A 17,309-nucleotide genomic window follows, 5' to 3' on the forward strand; every position below is an offset into this window, starting at 1 on the left:
CAGGAAAGAACGTCCAATGGAAAAAAAGACAGTCTTTTCAACAAATGGTGTTGGGAAAACTGGACAGCCACATGCAGAAGAATGAAACTGGACCACTTCCTTATACCACACACAAAAACAGACTCAAAATGGATGAAAGACCTCAATGTGAGACAGGAGTCCATCAAAATCCTAGAGGAAAACACAGGCAGCAACCTCTTCGACTTCAGCCACAGCAACTTCTTCCTAGACACATCACCAACAGCAAGGGAAGCAAGGGCTAAAATGAACTATTGGGACTTCATCAAGATAAAAGCTTTTGCACGGCAAAGGAAACAGTCAACAAAACCAAAAGACAACTGACAGAATGGGAGAAGATATTTGCAAATGACATATCAGATAAGGGGCTAGTATACAAAATCTATAAAGAACTTATCAAACTCAACACCCAAAGAATAAATGATCCAATCAAGAAATGGGCAGAAGACATGAATAGACATTTTTCCAAAGAAGACATCCAAATGGCCAACAGACACATGAAAAAGTGCTCAACATCACTTGGCATCAGGGAAATCCCAATCAAAACCTCAATGAGGTATCACCTCACACCAGTCAGAAAGGCTAAAATTAACAAGTCAGGAAACGACAGATGTTGGCAGTGATGCAGAGAAAGGGGAACCCTCCTACACTGTTGGTGGGAATGCAAACTGGTGCAGCCACTCTGGAAAACAGTATGAAGGTTCCTCAAAAAGTTGAAAATAGAGCTACCATACGATCCCGCAATTGCACTACTGGGTATATACCCCAAAGATACAAATGTAGGGATCCAAAGGGGTACGTGAACCCCTATGTTTATAGCAGCAATGTCCACATAGCCAAACTGTGGAAAGAGCCAAGATATCCATCGACAGAAGAATGGATAAAGAAGATGTGGTGTATGTGTGTGTGTGTGTATATGTGTGTATATATATATATATATATATATATACACACACACACACACAATGGAGTATTGCGCAGCCACCAAAAGGAATGAACATTTGCAATGACGTGGATAGAACTGGAGGGTATTATGCTGAGCGAAATAAGTCAATCAGAGAAAGACATGTATCATATGCTCTCACTGATATGAGGAATTCTTAATCTCAGGAAATAAACTGAGGGTTGCTGGAGTGGTGGGGGGTGGGAGGGATGGGGTAGCTGGGTAATAGACATTGGGGAGGTTATGTGCTATGGTGAGTGCTGTGAATTGTGTAAGATTGTTGAATCACAGACCTGTACCTCTGAAACAAATAATACATTATATGTTGAAAAAAACAAAAAAGAAGAAGCTAGCAGGAAGGGAAAAATGAAGGGGGGAAATCGGAGGGGGAGACAAACCATGAGAGACTATGGACTCTGAGAAACAAACTGAGGGCTCTAGAGGGGAGGGTGGTGGGGGGATGGGTTAGCCTGGTGATGGGTGTTAAAGAGGGCACGTACTGAATGGAGCACTGGATGTTATACGCAAACAACAAATCATGGAACACTACATCCAAAACTAATGATGTAATGTATGGTGATTAACATAACATAATAAAATTAAAAAAAAGTTAACTTCTTTTTCTAGACTGTACTATTTAATGACTAATGATTTCTAGAACCATTACACTTTATCTGTATGTAAGTTACATAGAAAGCAATAGACAATTTAAAAAAAATCAGTAAGTAATAATATGCTGTATCATTAAATTATCTGGGAAGTTTTCTATGTGAATGAAAACTTTAAAAATTATGAGGTTTAAAAGTAACCTTATTCATTTGTGAGGCACCAATTAAACACTAAATTTAAAGAAAAAATCCACACCTTAAATATGCCATAAATAGACTCAAGTCCATTCAGTCCTGCTTCTTTTTCTTGGAGAAAGTACACATAGCATCAGCTATCCTCTACTGGGTGCCGGATCATACTGGGCCCTATACAAATACTATTTCATAGTCACTGGATTTTTGTAACAAAGGCATCACCATTTTACAGGAAAAAAAACCAGGTTCAGAATGGTACTTAGTAGTCTCACCAAAGTCCTAGAGATAGTAACCAAGGAACGGAATCCCTTTCTATCTTCAAACTTCTGGCTACAAATACCAATGGCTGCTCTCATTTATGTAAAGGTTCATGAAAGTTTGAAGAACACTGTTAATTAATTCTGTTTTCTTTTTGGGCTAAATAATCTCAGATCCAAGTATATACTTTTGATCATTTTTTCCTAGCTTTATCTATGTTTCTTCTAAATAATCATTTTATATATTTTCAAATAATATTTCACAATGTTTCACATCTCAAAATTAAGAATGAAAACCTGGACTTACTACTTTAGTAAGGTTCTGGTTGACAAATGCTACACTGTCTATGCATTTGATAATAATCATCCCTTGGTTATCAACAGCACTATGTTACAAATTTATTTTCAACCGTGGGTTCCACATTCTCTCTACTTCTCCCTTTTCAACAGCATTATTCGTTTTTAATTTTAGTTGATCTCTTTACAACATTTGTCACTAACCATTTCCATGTTCTTGGGATTATCTATCAAGTCATTGTAATTCTCTCTTCTCATGGTTTTCCCACATTCTGAATTTTCTCCATATGCTCCTTCCTCTTGCCCCTACTGCTATGTCCTATGATTCCCGTCCCAGTTCTCTTCTCATCTCCCCAACATATCATTCCTTGAGATGACCTATAATACCTCAACTACAATTAATGTCCATATTCCACGATTTCTAAATCTCTATCTCTGGTTCAAAGCTCTCCTTTGAACACTAGACACACATTCTCCCCAGTGGCCTTCTGGACACTTCTACCTGGATATCCCACAACCTACTCAAAATCAACTCATTATCCAACCTTCTTATACTTGGCTACTCTTGCAAACTTGCTCATCCATACATTTTCCCACCAACTCAATCAATAGCTGGATACCTGGGAAATACAATGAATTGCTCACCACCCATAGCTAATTATTAACTAAGTCTTGTTGATACTCTCTTAAATGTTCCTTCAAGTTATCCTCTACATTTTGTTTTCAAGAAGCTCACAATTAAATCTTATTTTTAAAAAAAAGAAAGGAAGGAGAGAAAACAGGAGAAAGAAACAGAATGCTCATACTATCTATATTGCATTGTTTGCTTTCTTACACCAAAAGGAATGGTTGGTAGAAAATGACAATAATTTTAATAAAAATATTCACACACACACATTAAATCATCCAGGACACCAAACTGTATTTCCTCTGTGATAATGAAATCTCTTCTCCCTTGTTTAATCAGAGGTCAATTTCTTCTGAGCAAGTTCTAAATATATTCTGAAATTTAGTTTTTGTTCAGTGCTGTTTCCTACATAGTTGGTTAGTCTTAGAACTCAAATGAAAGAAAGTTCAAAAAGAGAGCTTAAATAAGATGTTATCAATTAAGTAAATTAAGTAGTTGATCTCAAATTAATAACTGACATTCTCATCAGCAGGTCCTCTTGTAAGTGGAATATAAAATAGATACATTCAATGATAACCCTTATGAGAAAATCTGGTGGGATTTCTTCAGATACTAGCTGGAAAGATGAGGCTAAAGGGTTTATCTCTTTCCTGGGTTTATGAAAACAACTCCAACCATTCCTGTCATTTTTCTGCCTTCTTCAAATTTTCCTATTTGGTGCTATTCCCCAATGATAGCTCAAGCCAGGTAAGCACCATACAACATTTACTTTAAGTGAAATAATTTGAAATACTCTCCATTTTTATTGGTATTGTTATAGGAAGAAAGAGGGAAGTGATGAATAAGGCACTTGTACTACAATAGGAACTATAAGAAAAGGCCAGAATCAAATCACTAACAACCCCAACTTATAACGTGATGATGGTCAGACCTATGGCTGACAATTTTGTGAAACATCTTATAGCTCTCAACTTCATCAATTCATATCTCTTCAACACGCTTTCAGTAAACACTACAGAGGATAAACTTGAAGGGGCTGTCAAAAAGCTAAGAATGACAGTGTGTAGAGAAAAACCTGGAGCCTAACTCCTGATTTATTGAAGCAACCATGGAGTAAAAAGATGTTAGTGTCAATATCCCTGAAATGGTGGGTGAAGAGACACATATTTCCAATTTTCCTCTTCAGAAATCAAGTTTATTAATGATTAGGAATAACTAATCTGAGGTGCACCCAACAACTATGGGAAGGTCAAATGGTAAAATTAACACAAAGTACCTCTGAACAGAGGTATGCAAAGCCTTCCTCAAAAGACCAGGTGGTTTTCAGGTTAACAAGGTCTGACTATATCCCTTACATGTTTAATATATATATCAAAAGCAAAAAGATGTCAGTCAAAAAGGGCCTGCCAAGGAAGCAGAGAAAAGTAGTCAGAGGCACATATGGGCAGAGTCAGTGGCAGAGAGAGCCTGAGTTAGTGGTTAATGGGCCATGAGCTTTCTAGGACCACAGGAAGACTATCCTTACTGTGGAGTAGGTATGCTAGGCTCTCATAGCCTGGTTTCACTAAATATGCCTTCCCATCTGCATCCATCTGACACCAGGCCCTCCAAGGAGCTCTGATTCTAATTGCATTTTCCATGTAGGTCTACAGTATGCCGGTCATATATAGTTCAATAACTTGTTCTTTTCTTCCCCCTCACTGTAAGTAATCGGATAATGACATGGCATCCCTCTAAGTCTGCCACCAGGAAGTGAATGGGGTGGACATGGGGCATGAGGATGTCAGTCTTAAAGATGTTCTATCACTGTAGATAGAGAAAGGGACATACTGGCTCCACACAGCAGCCTTTTGAGCTCAGTTTTGGGAGTATGTCTCTGAGAGATGGCCTGGTTTTTCGGAAAGTGCTAACAAAATCAGATTTCTCAGATTGTGAGATTTAAGATCACAAGCTTCCCACTAAGATTTTAGCTTTTCCCTTCGAGGGGGCCCTTTCGAACAGCAGAAGAGGTAAAGCGACCAGAAGCATTCCCATTTTAGAGAGCCACTGGCGGATTACCTGCTTCCTCCTCTTCTTGGGCACGTGGCTCAATTACATTTTCCAAAGTCGTATGTGGTTAGAGATAGCCAAAGGTTGAGTTCCAGCCAGTGGAATGTGGTGAAAGTGATGCATGCCACCTGCGGGCCTTGCTTTAAAAACTCCCAAGGACTGTCCTCCTTGCTATTTTTCTCATCCTGTTGGGGATGTCAATGTACTGGGTGACCGTGGAAGGTCAAAGTTGAAAACAGCAGGGCTAGCAGAAGCCCAAAGAGTTGTGTGCCTATGAGACACTCCCACCCCTGACTTATAATGGATTGCCACTTGGGTGAAACTTAAACATCTACTGTGGGAAGTCACGCAAACATAGGGGTTCATTTGTTACAGCAGCTGATCAACCTTAATACACTGTAACAATTAAACTGAATGATCATTGTAGTATGCGCACATTTATTCTCAAGTAGAAAAGTCGTCCAAGATGACTTTCTTTTCAGCTGTTTAATTCTTATTTATTCGTATTCTCATATATGTGCTTGCTCTCCTCTCTCTCTCTCTCTCCCTTCTGCATTTCACATTGTCATTCTTAACCCTTTGAACTGGCTCTCTCGGCTGGTTTACTTTTATTTTTTATTTTATTATTTTTTTGTCTTACTGTCTTCCACCCAAGTGGTAGCCATTATAGTTGCATGGTTAAGGAAAGAACTCAAAGATCAGTTTCATTATAGAAAAGCAATTTTCCTCGTGGCCACAGAGGAAGTTGGGGGGGAATGGTGAGTGTGGAGGTACTGAGAAAGTTCTGTCCCAGGAGTCTGCAGGGAGAGCGAGGCCAAGGAGGAGGATGTTAGGTGGCTCCAGATTGGGAATGGAGCCTGGGGACTGGCCTTGGCTATGCCACTGAATTCTGGATGATTTGGGGTATTTCACCTCACCCTCGTCAAGGCCTCAACAGGAAATGAAGGTAATTATGTGATCGATCTCTAGAGTCTCAACTACCTCTAAAGAAATTGCAAAATGCATCATGTTCTTATAACTGAATGTTTTAAAGGCCCTACTTCGTAATTAGTAGTAATCTACACCATCTACAGAAAGTGCATGATGAGTCCAAATGATAAGAACACAACAAGAAGACTAGGATGGAATAGGTATACTTCTCAGTGAAAGTCAATGGTCTAGAAGATATTAAATTATCAGTTTAATTAGAGGAGTTCAGGAGAACTCTCTCACTCACACGGGTAAGGGTAAGGCCTGTGTCTTTCCAAGCTGTCTCTGCTAATGTGTGTGTCTATGGGGACTCCAGAACTGTGTGTGCACTGGGAGGCAGCGTTAAGATTCTCAGCCTAGCTAAGCATTAGAATCAACTGGATCAGTTTTCAGGAGCTACTGGTCTAGAGCAGGGATCCCTCAACTTTCACTATTCCTATACTAGTTAAAACGGGGTGTGTGTGTGTTTGTACCCTCAATGTGCATATTTATTTATTTCCAAGTCATATGCATGTACCATTTGTACTAATCTATTATGTACATGAGAAAATATATGTACACTAGAATTTTTAAATGAGATAGAGATGAAATAAATTATAAATTAATTTTCATAATAGTTTACTTATAATGATAATTTTTGCTCTTCCTAAAAATATATGTTTATCATATATTGATGCGACTGAACATGCTTCTTTACTTTTTGAAAATCTTGGTTAAATGCTTTGTGAGAGTCAGTTTTTGTCAATGACACTCCAGAAAAAGCTACCTTACAAGGAGTAAGGTCTGAATGGAGGAAGGATATTATTTGCTTCCCTTGTTAAAGTATGGCATTCATTGTGCAATCTACCAATTATGCCAAGATTTTCGTTTTTGTTAAACTAATACAATTTCTATTTTCCTTCATATTAATCAGCTTGCATTGAGGATCTCCAGAGAAACAGAACCAATAAGATATATATGGATATATAAGAAGAGATTTATTATGGGAAGTGGCTCATGTGATAGTACTGAGGCTGAGATACGCTAAAATCTGCCAAATGCAAGCTGGAGAACCAAGAAAGCCAGTGGTGTAATTCGGTCCAAGTTCCAAGCTCTGAGAACTGGGGTGTGGAAAGAGGGAAGTGTAGGTGGACGAGTTGGGGGGAGGTCGGGGAAAGACTGGGGTGACATGATGGTAAGTTCTGGAATCTCAAGGCCCAAGAACCAGAAGAATCAGATGTCCTAGGGCAGGAGGGAAGATGGACATCCCAGCTCCAAAGTTTGCCCTTCCTCCACCTTTTAGCTCTGTTTGGGCTCTCAGGCGACTGGATGATACCTGTCTACACTGGTGAGGGGAAATCTTTACTTAGTCTACTGATTCAAATGCTAACCTGTTCTGGAAATACCATCACAGACACACTCAGAAATAATGTTTTACCAGCTTTCTGGGTTTCCTTAGTCCAGTCAAGATGACATAAAATTAACCATTATATAGCTCTAAAAATTTAACTGGAGGATATTACGTTTCTGTATTTTAAAAAACAGATTCAAACTTGACTTCACCGCTTCATTTGGGATACGAGTAACCAAGTTAGAAAATTCTGTTCCCATAACTTTTTAGTGTACCTAGAAAGTTTTAAATAAATTATACACTTAAATTGTTTTTGGCAAGAACACTGCAAATGGATGAAACGTTTCCAAATATTCAAACTTAAAATGTTCTTTCCATAGCATGAATTTCTTTGAAAAAGCTCCTATTTTCTCTCATTATTAAAATGAGAATCTTAATTTGAAGAGACAAATTTTTTTTTAAATATTTGCACGGTAACATATTACTAACAGCTACTCATCACAACAGAGGTAAGCAAATTTGAACTATATATATTTTTTTTTTTCAAAAAGAAATCTTTTAAGTATGCTAGCAAAAGATATCTAGTGAACCTGCAATAGATGTCCATGGTCCCTGACATCTCTTTGGTATTGTAAATATGCCATCATTTAAGATAACACAGCCCATAAATCCACTTAACTGGGCATATGGAAATGGCAATAAGGCACAAGGTGGTGAAAGCAAAGAGAGAAGGAAGGAGGCCACTATCATTGCCTTTGTGTAGAAAAGTCTCGTCTTCCTTTACGATACCTCGTAGGTGATACATGACTGGCTGACACATGCGCCTTGTGAAGACACCAGTATGAATTTGTGCACTAAGAAGTAAAGCTCAGCTTTTCTTTTTCTTTCTTTTTTTTTTTTTTTAGAAAAGTGACTATGAATAGAAGTTCCATAGTTTCTTCCTATGCTCCACTGGTTGATCTCTGTGTAGTCACGGCATATGCACGTACTGCACTTTTGAAACCACTGGTTCAGAGCCAGGCTTCTGTTTTTAGATGTTTGGTTTTCAGTTTGTGTCATAACTTTTCTCTCAATCTAGTGTCTGTTTCTTAAAGTGTTGTCCGCAGCTGACCAGTTTTGGAACAGTTACAGATGCAGATTTCTGGGTCCTATTACAGAGCTATTTACACTAGAATGTCTGGGAGTCTGTATTTATAACAAGATCCCGCGGGTGCTTCTTTGTCACACCACAGTTTAAGATCCACTGCATTAGACTGCAATCCTTGTGCTGAGGGGACCGTGTCCCCCTAATTCATTATATCCCCAGGACCCGGCACAGGAAGCGATAAACAGTTGCTGAACTGAAGTGAAATGAACAGCATGATTTCTCCTCTGGCAGAGAGCTTGAGGGTCTGGTTGGGAGTTATTAGTCAACATGCGTTCATTCACTCACTCATCCACCCATTATTGTAGGTACTTGGGTAACAGAATATAAAACAGACCAAACACACTTCTGTCATGGCGTTGATACATCATCAGGGGAAGACAGAAAATAAAAAATAACATAATATATAAATGATCTACCCTGATAGAAGGTGATCATTGCCATGGAAAGGAGAATACAGCAGGCTAAGGGGATCAGGAGCGCTGGTGTAGGGGGCCGTGGGGGGCAGGGCAACTGCACGGTGCTCCCACTGAGAAGACTGCACCTTAGCCAAGAGAGCATCAACCAAGTGGCTATTCCTTTCACTTGCCACAAATCCTGTTCATCCTTCTTTACATGATTCAGTCAGGACTTCCGAGACATTTTAGATGCTACTGGTACATGGCAGGAGCTCAGTAAATGTTGGCTAAATGAATAAATATACATGTTGGAGAAAGAAACAATGTGGAGAGATGAAACGATAAAGTTCCTCCTGAAACCAGGAAAATCAACCAAGTAAATAAAGAGCTACTCCAAATCATATGAAGCTACTTGGAAAATGTCATGAACAGCATCTGAGGACCTTGCTCATACATCAAATGCTAGAGTGAACCCCCCTACACAGAGCCGAACTGGCCGGGGCCTGGAGTGCTGGCAGCGCTAGGCTGGTCTGAGCGAACCGCCACTTGCAAATATTCGCAGACCTACCTGACATTTCCCCGTGTAGTAATCACACAAATCATGACATATACTTAAAAATCCTTTGTGATAAAATCTTTTGTGATTTTGTTTTTGTTTTTGGAACAGATATAACTTCTTGCCTAAAGTATTTAAATAAGACAAACTTAATTGATTATGGTTATGCAGTTTACTACTTGAATGGATTGACTTTTATTCCTATAAAATGGTATATTTAATATTTTAAATTAGCAATACAATATTTACTGAGCTAATATATTTAAGGGGCAAATAAAATATCTGTTGTGGCCACAACTACTTATATTAAAAAGAATTAGTTTTTTTTCCTATTTTGCCAGTTTTAAGTTTATAATCTTTTTGTCATACTCTGGGATCTGTAACTTTCAATTTCTTGAAATTGTAACAGTAAGACAACATAGAAACAACTCCAAGTAGTGCCTTTTCTTTTTAAATAAGCTACTTCATCTACAGTAAGGAGAATAAGTGATTGGCTAGATTCTCACAGCATTTAGAGCTGCAAATGACTTTTAGAGATTATAGGCTAATTAAAGCCTCACCAGTTACCTATCCCTTTTTAAAAAACAATTAATGAACCTGAATCTAAGGCAGCAAAAGGTTAAATGATTTCTCTGGGGGTAAAACGGCAAGTCAGCAGTGAAGCAGAGCTGACACTTCATTCCTTGACCTCAGGGACGTATCAAAAACATATCGCTGTAACGTGTTGTAATACCTTAACACTTTTACATTTGGGGCCTCCCAGTGCCTCTCTAAACACACAGGCATAGGATTAATAGCTTTAAAATCTTAAGTAATCTATTTAAAATAAATATTTCCCCCCTAAAAACCTAGATTTCCCTTACTTATAAGATATCAAATAAAAGGCAGGGGAATGGTTTGTAGATTTTGTTTTATTTATTGTTAATCAGAACAGAATTAACCATGCATCCTAGTCTCTTCTTTAGTTATTTGAGGAAAAATAAATCACCACTGCAATTGGTTGTTTCAGAGAAGAAACCCTTTCATCTAAAACATGCAGAGAAATCTTTGCCACAAAGTTTCACAGCTCCCTTTGGCCACCCAAAAGAAAAATCACTAAGCTTCCCAAGAGTGACTTCCAAGATTTAAACAAAGACATGCCTATTTTGAGCAAATATTGTACTATGAGCCATTATTTATAGCCAATAAATCTAGTAAAAATCTGTGGGATGAAATCTGCTTTACATTGACTTTTCACTTAAACACACAATATTTGTTTATGCGGAATAATAACACACAAATTGGAATACCATATAAATTAATGCCAAATAAAATACTATCGCATTAAGACACATCTGACAGGCTTTTAAAAATGAGTGTCTGCTAATACATGAGGTACTGAGAGGGGACAGTGTCATTCTCTAGGTGCCGGAGGGGGTCACTGAGTGAGTCTGGAGGGAGAACTGCAAGGCCCAGCGTGGCCACTTGCTTCAGCAATTCTCAGGGGCTTTGCTTATGCTGTTTTCTTAAGACAGAGCAACATCTCCCAAGAAAATTCTTCAAAGCCCAGTTGGAATGCCTCTTCCAAGTGGAAGTCTTTCTGACTCTCAGAGTCCAAATTAGCTGTCCTTCGTGCAATACTCTCACTCAAGTTACGGCCCGTGACGATTAGTTCTTTACATCTATAAGGACCATGTCCTAGTCCCACGGACCAGTTCTCATGCTCTGCCCACGGTGGGCAATTAAAAGTGTATCTTGCTAAAATAGGTCCAGAAGGGTTTACTGGGATTATGTGGTCTAGCCTCTTCACTCTACAGTTCAAGGAAAGGAGTGAGTTGCCCAATACACAGCAAGCTGTGACATGAGTGGAACCTGAATCCTGTACTTCCTTCGCGTGGCTGCCCCTGGGCTAGTGCTGTTGGAGCTCTAATCCCTGACCTAGCAGAGCACCTAGCAAAGCACTCATTTTGGTAGGTGAGAAAGACTGGTCTAGTTCCCTTGTCACTACACAGTGACGCAGAAAATTGATATAATGAAAGCAACACTGACTGAGATTGGTCGTGTACGGAAGGAAGCCAAGACAGTATTTTAAAAGATAGACGTAATATATGTTCAGGGGCTGGCCAATCTTCCTAACTCATGCAATGGCCTACTGGTCAGATCCATGTGACAGCCTAGATATCTGAATAAGTGAGTGTGCTCTACCAAGTGAGGAACTCATTTAAGAAGAGTTCTTAGAACTTTTGGCTGAGAGTAAGAGTAGTCTGTAATGAGAGCATGTTTCAATCATCTCAATCACCACAAAACCAGCCTTCCCTGGTTCGTCCATTGTGTCAGGCAGGTTCCCCCAAGCTCCCCGCTCTAGTCATACTGTAGGTCTTCTTTCAGTTCCATCAACAGTCTTGGCACTTTTTTACTTGGAATGTTTGCTGTTTCCCTGTCTGGAAGCTTTTCTCCCTGTTCTCGGTCTGGCTGACACCTTCTCCTCCATTAGTTCTCACCTAACATGGTATCTCCTCCAGAGAGAGGGCCTTTTGACCAACCTACATAAATTAGGTCTTCACTCAGCCCAGATTCTTCCTCTTCTTCTTGTTTTTATGATACCCTATTTGTATCCTTTATAACACATGATAAATTGAATACTTTTTTGTTTACTTGTATATTATGATAAAGGCCACATCTTTTTCTACGTATATATCACCAGGATCTAAACAATGCCTACTGAATTCTAGATAGTATACAATAAAGACTGGTTTGTTGAATAAATAAATAAATTAAAAATATTTTTATAAAACAAATTCAAAATTATTTGAAGTCCCCAGTAAACCCTTAACAAGTTTTGAGAAACACAATTCTACTTTATAAAATGCCTACAGTAAGAACAAATTTCAAATACTGGTTTAGTAAAGATTTTCAGATTACTTCTTTGCAGATTTTTGATAGTCACCATTTACTTCAGAAGCAAAACTTAAGGTTTTTTCAATGCTGCTCTATGTCAAAAAAGTCTATACCTGATTAATCACTAATACCTAAATATTAACGATAATAAACATCCAATTGGCTGTAATCTAACGATAAAAAAAGAATGACATATAGTTACATAGCTCAGATACAAAGAAAAAAATATTTGGCGGGGAGGGGGACATTAACAGAGAAAACAAAACAAAACAAAAAAATGATTCTCAAAAAATGGCAGGTTTCAGAGAAATGCTCCAGCTTTTTAGGGAATAAAAAAAGGATGAAGAAAACAGAAGTAGCATTCTTTCTACAAGAGAAAATCCGATTAAAAACTAATACTGGAAAATCTAAACAGAACCTCTGATGGGAACATCATGAAAAGTAAATAAATGGATGCTGTGCATCCTCCTCAAAGAGTTAATATATGTGGTTTTTAAGTTCTTTACTACTCAGAGGGGAAAAAATTACAATACCATTAGTGTGATACACATTTTCCAGCATTGTCACTTGACTGGTAGTAGGCTTGGATCCATTCACCATTTTTCAAATTTGATACATTTTACCAAAGCCATTTGATATTTTTAAAAAGTAACACCTACAGTGGGGTTTTTTGGAATTAGAAGAGTAAAAATCTATTACCTGCATAAAATCTGAAAACTGAATCTTTAGACTTTTTATAATTTAAAAAGGCAATTTTAATATAACTCCAAATAAAAGCCAAAACAGAACTGGCCAAGCATAAGAACATTGTACACTATATTTTTTATAGTGTGTTTCTGTGTATAAGAATGACTATGAAATTAAATTGTCTTATTTCTAGCAATTTTCTTCCATAAACAATAGCAGTCACTGCTAAAAGGGTTGCTTGCAAACTTACTAGAAATATTTTTTGGAGAATATTCTAGTCTTCAAAACAAACAGTAGCTGTCAAATTCTTACTGCATAATCTAAAATGTTAATCCATGTACTGTATTTCATTTGTAATAAGTCTTTGTGATAAGGTTAACACTTCAACACACAACACAAATAAGAGAACACCGAAAAATGAAAATTACTTTGCTTATGTTTCTGTATTAGAATTTTATTTGCTAAAGGGTAAAAACAGATTTGCAAAATTCACAGTTAACTTAAAACAATAGTTTTAAACCTTTTATTCCTAGCCCTTACTGCCTTCAGGAAGGAGAGAACATCTGGTTATTTAAGGAACACAATATGTTCACATTTTCTATGACTTTTGTTTCTAATTGGGTTTTTAAATTTTTTTTTTTTTTGAATTTGAACAACTAGTTAGAACAATGTTTTTTAATCACTTCATATTTTTCCGACCGTCCTCCTTCTATCCCTCTACTTCATTTAGTGGATTGTTTTTGGAAATCTGCTCAGTGGTTCTAATATGATAAAGACAAGAAAATGAGAATTAGGAACATGGTCTGAGGAACTAAGTATAGAAACCGTATTTACGACGAACTGACTATAGGATGCTACAAACAGATATTTGACATTTGGTCTCTTTACATAGCATACATTTAAGAAAATTTCAAATAGTTCTAGGTCCACTTCACTTATATACATGGCAGCTTTATTACAGATGCAAATTAAATGTCTATTACAAATTGAATAATTTTTATGACAGATACTAGTAAATAGGATTCTACTATTTTTAAAACTATAGTTCCTGTGTGGAAAGGTGGTTGGAAGACTTGGGTTCAATTGCTGGCTCTGCCATTGACAAGCTGTATTAAATAAGTCTCTAACTTCACCTTGATCCTTAGTTTGTTCATCTACAGAAGCAGAAGCTGGATTAGATCTCTAGGTTCCTTGCAGTTCTGAAATTCTGACAGTCACAGTCAGGTATATTAACTACATTCTTTGTTATGTCTTTTTTGTTCCATAATACTTCAAGGTGGTAATAGGTTTTCAAACAATTCTGACACATAGTAAATTAAGGAACTAGATGCCCTTTAAGTTCAAGTTGTAGGGTTCATTAACCATCCTGATAAAAATGGCAGCTGACAAATATACAATTGGCAATGGCTTCCATGGAATGTAGGTACGGGTTCCAGAAATATGCGAGGTGAGTGAGATCCACCTAGATTAGAGTCAGTATGGTGTATGGGAAGAGGCTTAGCAACTGCGTCAGAATTCAATTCTACCATTATTTTCTTAATACCAACTGCTGCAGAACACAAACCTAAATGCTAATAAATGAGCAGGATCATACAGAATAATGGATGCAATAAATAAGCAAATAGCTAAAATACGAAGTCCTTATGGGGACTCAAAGGGGAAAACATGTTCTATCTGGGCCTGGGAATGGCTTCCTGAAGGAAGTAGAAGGTATGCTGGGAATCTTAGGAGGGGACGGATACAGGTAAGGGTCATGGAGCCATTCTAGCGAGCTTGGAAGCTTGTAAGTTTTTGGCCTTCGGAAAGCCACATAACCTTAATCTACTACACCGAAAAAGAATGAAGAAAGATAACCTGCTTTGCCTACCTCATAGCGTGTTGTAAAGACCAAATTAAGCACATCAAAGTGCTTAGAAACTATGAAGGAGGACGATCCTATTATTACATTTCACAGCCCCATTATTTCAGTCTGTTCAAATGAGAAATCTTTTCACAGTAAAGCCTACATCTGATATAAAACAATTTAAAGCCCAGTGTCTCATGCTCTAGTTGCAGAGTCTATTCTCAACTGAGCAATCTCCACTGGGATTTATGGAAAGTGGTAGGACAAAGTGCTTTTCTGAAGCTGGCAATGAACTTGGAGGGCTCAGAGTTCCTTGTTTATTTTTATTTTATTGAGTCTGTCAGCAGCACTCAACACTACTGTCACAAGGTACTGGGCTATGTGAAAATGTACTTTCATGCCTCAAATCTCATCCTTCTACTAGTTTGCTTCACAGAGACTCGTGTGTTTATATACTTACTCTGATCTACTTGAATTGGGAATGATTCAAGTATTTTAAGTGTTTCATTGTTAATAATAAATAGAAAAAAATTAAGCACTCTGACGTTTGGATTTTTAGAGGATACAGGCAGGGTACTAGCATCATCTTCCCCTTTTTTCTTCCTCCTTAGTATAAATGGCCTCCTATATGAATTTATAATGACATTACTACATTGAAAACTCCATCCACATGTGGATTTCTATGTCATATATAAACTTGCTCTCTGTGTGGATGTGTGTGTGTGTGTGTGTGTGTGTGTGTGTGTGTGTGTGTGTGTGTGTGTTCCATCTCTAACTTTGTAGCACTGGACTGGATCTTATTAGATCATTGTAAGTCAGCTTTTTGTGGACAAAGGAGCTCTGGTTGGGCGGGTCATTAGAGACAATTTAATTCAACCCGAAAAGAGAAGACCAAGATTCAGCAAGCATGAGTTTCCCCAAATCACAAGGATGGTTATTAGCAGAGTCAAGATTTGACCCAGTGTCCTGATTTCTAATTCAGTCTCCTTGTTCTTTAACTAAACCTATCACCTTGCTGGGTTAGCCATGTGAAAGCCCCTTAAACTATACAGCTTTCTTTATTTTTCCTACAGATATCATCATTCTATAAACTTGTTCTCAACAACCTTTTAAACGTGATTCCCTCCTCCTCATCATCAATTTTTTCTGTCTCAAGAAATATCAGCTTAAAGTCCTATATTTTGGACCATTATCTTGATCATGTTTTTACTTTGTTAGATCCTAAATGTAAAAGTGGGGAATACATTTTTTTTAGAGATACTTATGCTATTTTTTTCTCTTAATCCTTAGAGAATATATTTTTTAATGCTTATAGAATTGGCTTCATTATACTTAATATTATGTACACTACCTTACTGAGATAAAAAGTACTCTATTAAAATCATAGATTCTACTAATAACACTGATTGATTTATTATATAGAATCCTACATCTAGAAGAGTGATGATTCATAGCAAGATCAACCATATTTAGCCAGGGAAAAATTACCAAGATCGATAGGTTTAGATAACACATTCACTTCTCCCTTCAGTAAACCAAATAAATCATATAGGTAGAGAATTCAAATAGTTATTTTAACACTTTTTTCCACACTCTGTATGATTCTAAGAATTCCTAATGCTGAGCTGACAGAGCTTACCTTAAGTTTACAGACCAAAACTCATATACCTCATTGACGAGTAACCGCATTCTTTTTTCCTTTTATAGATATTTCATAATTGTGGTTATTTTTATAAAACAAAATATGTAAAAATGTGGGATTTTTAATCTTATAATCAGACTCCTAAGCCTTACCAGGAAAAAAAATATGCTATCTTTATATCAGAGAAATGATGGATTATATTTCTGATACTTAATGAAATACTGTATAGGAGAAATGATAAAAAATTGTGTATTTTTGTAGAAAATGGGTATAGGCACAAGGAAATAAAATCTTTTAAATCTATCAAAGATAAATAGAGGTCATACTCAAATGTTGAAGTCAACAGCCGAGAGAAAAGCAGAAATCCTTCAGAACTAAAATTTACGTTAAACTTGGAGGCCCAAGTCGATCAGAGAGAGCTTGGCAATGGATCCACAGACAGACTGACTCAAAGACAGTTCGACAACTGCCAACATGACTGTTGGGAATTCTGCCAAGGAGCCAAAGGCTGGGATTACCACCCAATGCCTGGCATTCTCATACTTGTGTTTGAAGCTCTCTCTCTTCTACTTCATCCAATATTTTTGTTTGGCTCAAAAGCATCAAGGATTCACAGATTTTTTTAGATCATTAAATGTTCTTATTTTCAAGAAATATAACATTAGTTGTAAAAGAGCACACTTTTCTCTGAAGTGTAAAGAAAATTTTGGTGGCTTGCTTTAAGTTCAAATAGAGAAATCAGCATTAAAGTCTGTCTAAATCTTTATTTTATTAGGTTACTCTTTACCCACAAAATAAAAAATATATATTCCTCACATGAAATGATTTAGTATTTCATTGTGTCATAAACTTTTACAGAACCAGTCCT

General features: G+C 37.3%; 1 protein-coding gene across 7 annotated transcripts in view; it reads right to left on the reverse strand.

The window, feature by feature from the left end:
* TBC1D5 (TBC1 domain family member 5) overlaps positions 1-17,309 on the reverse strand; it is a 570,230-nt gene that overhangs the window by 104,314 nt on the left and 448,607 nt on the right. The gene's annotated exons all lie outside the window — the stretch shown is intronic.

This window comes from Eumetopias jubatus, unplaced genomic scaffold, assembly GCF_037043125.1.
Source record: "Eumetopias jubatus isolate StellerSeaLion01/CBP00866 unplaced genomic scaffold, mEumJub1_p1.0 scaffold_1, whole genome shotgun sequence".
NCBI lineage: Eukaryota > Metazoa > Chordata > Mammalia > Carnivora > Otariidae > Eumetopias > Eumetopias jubatus.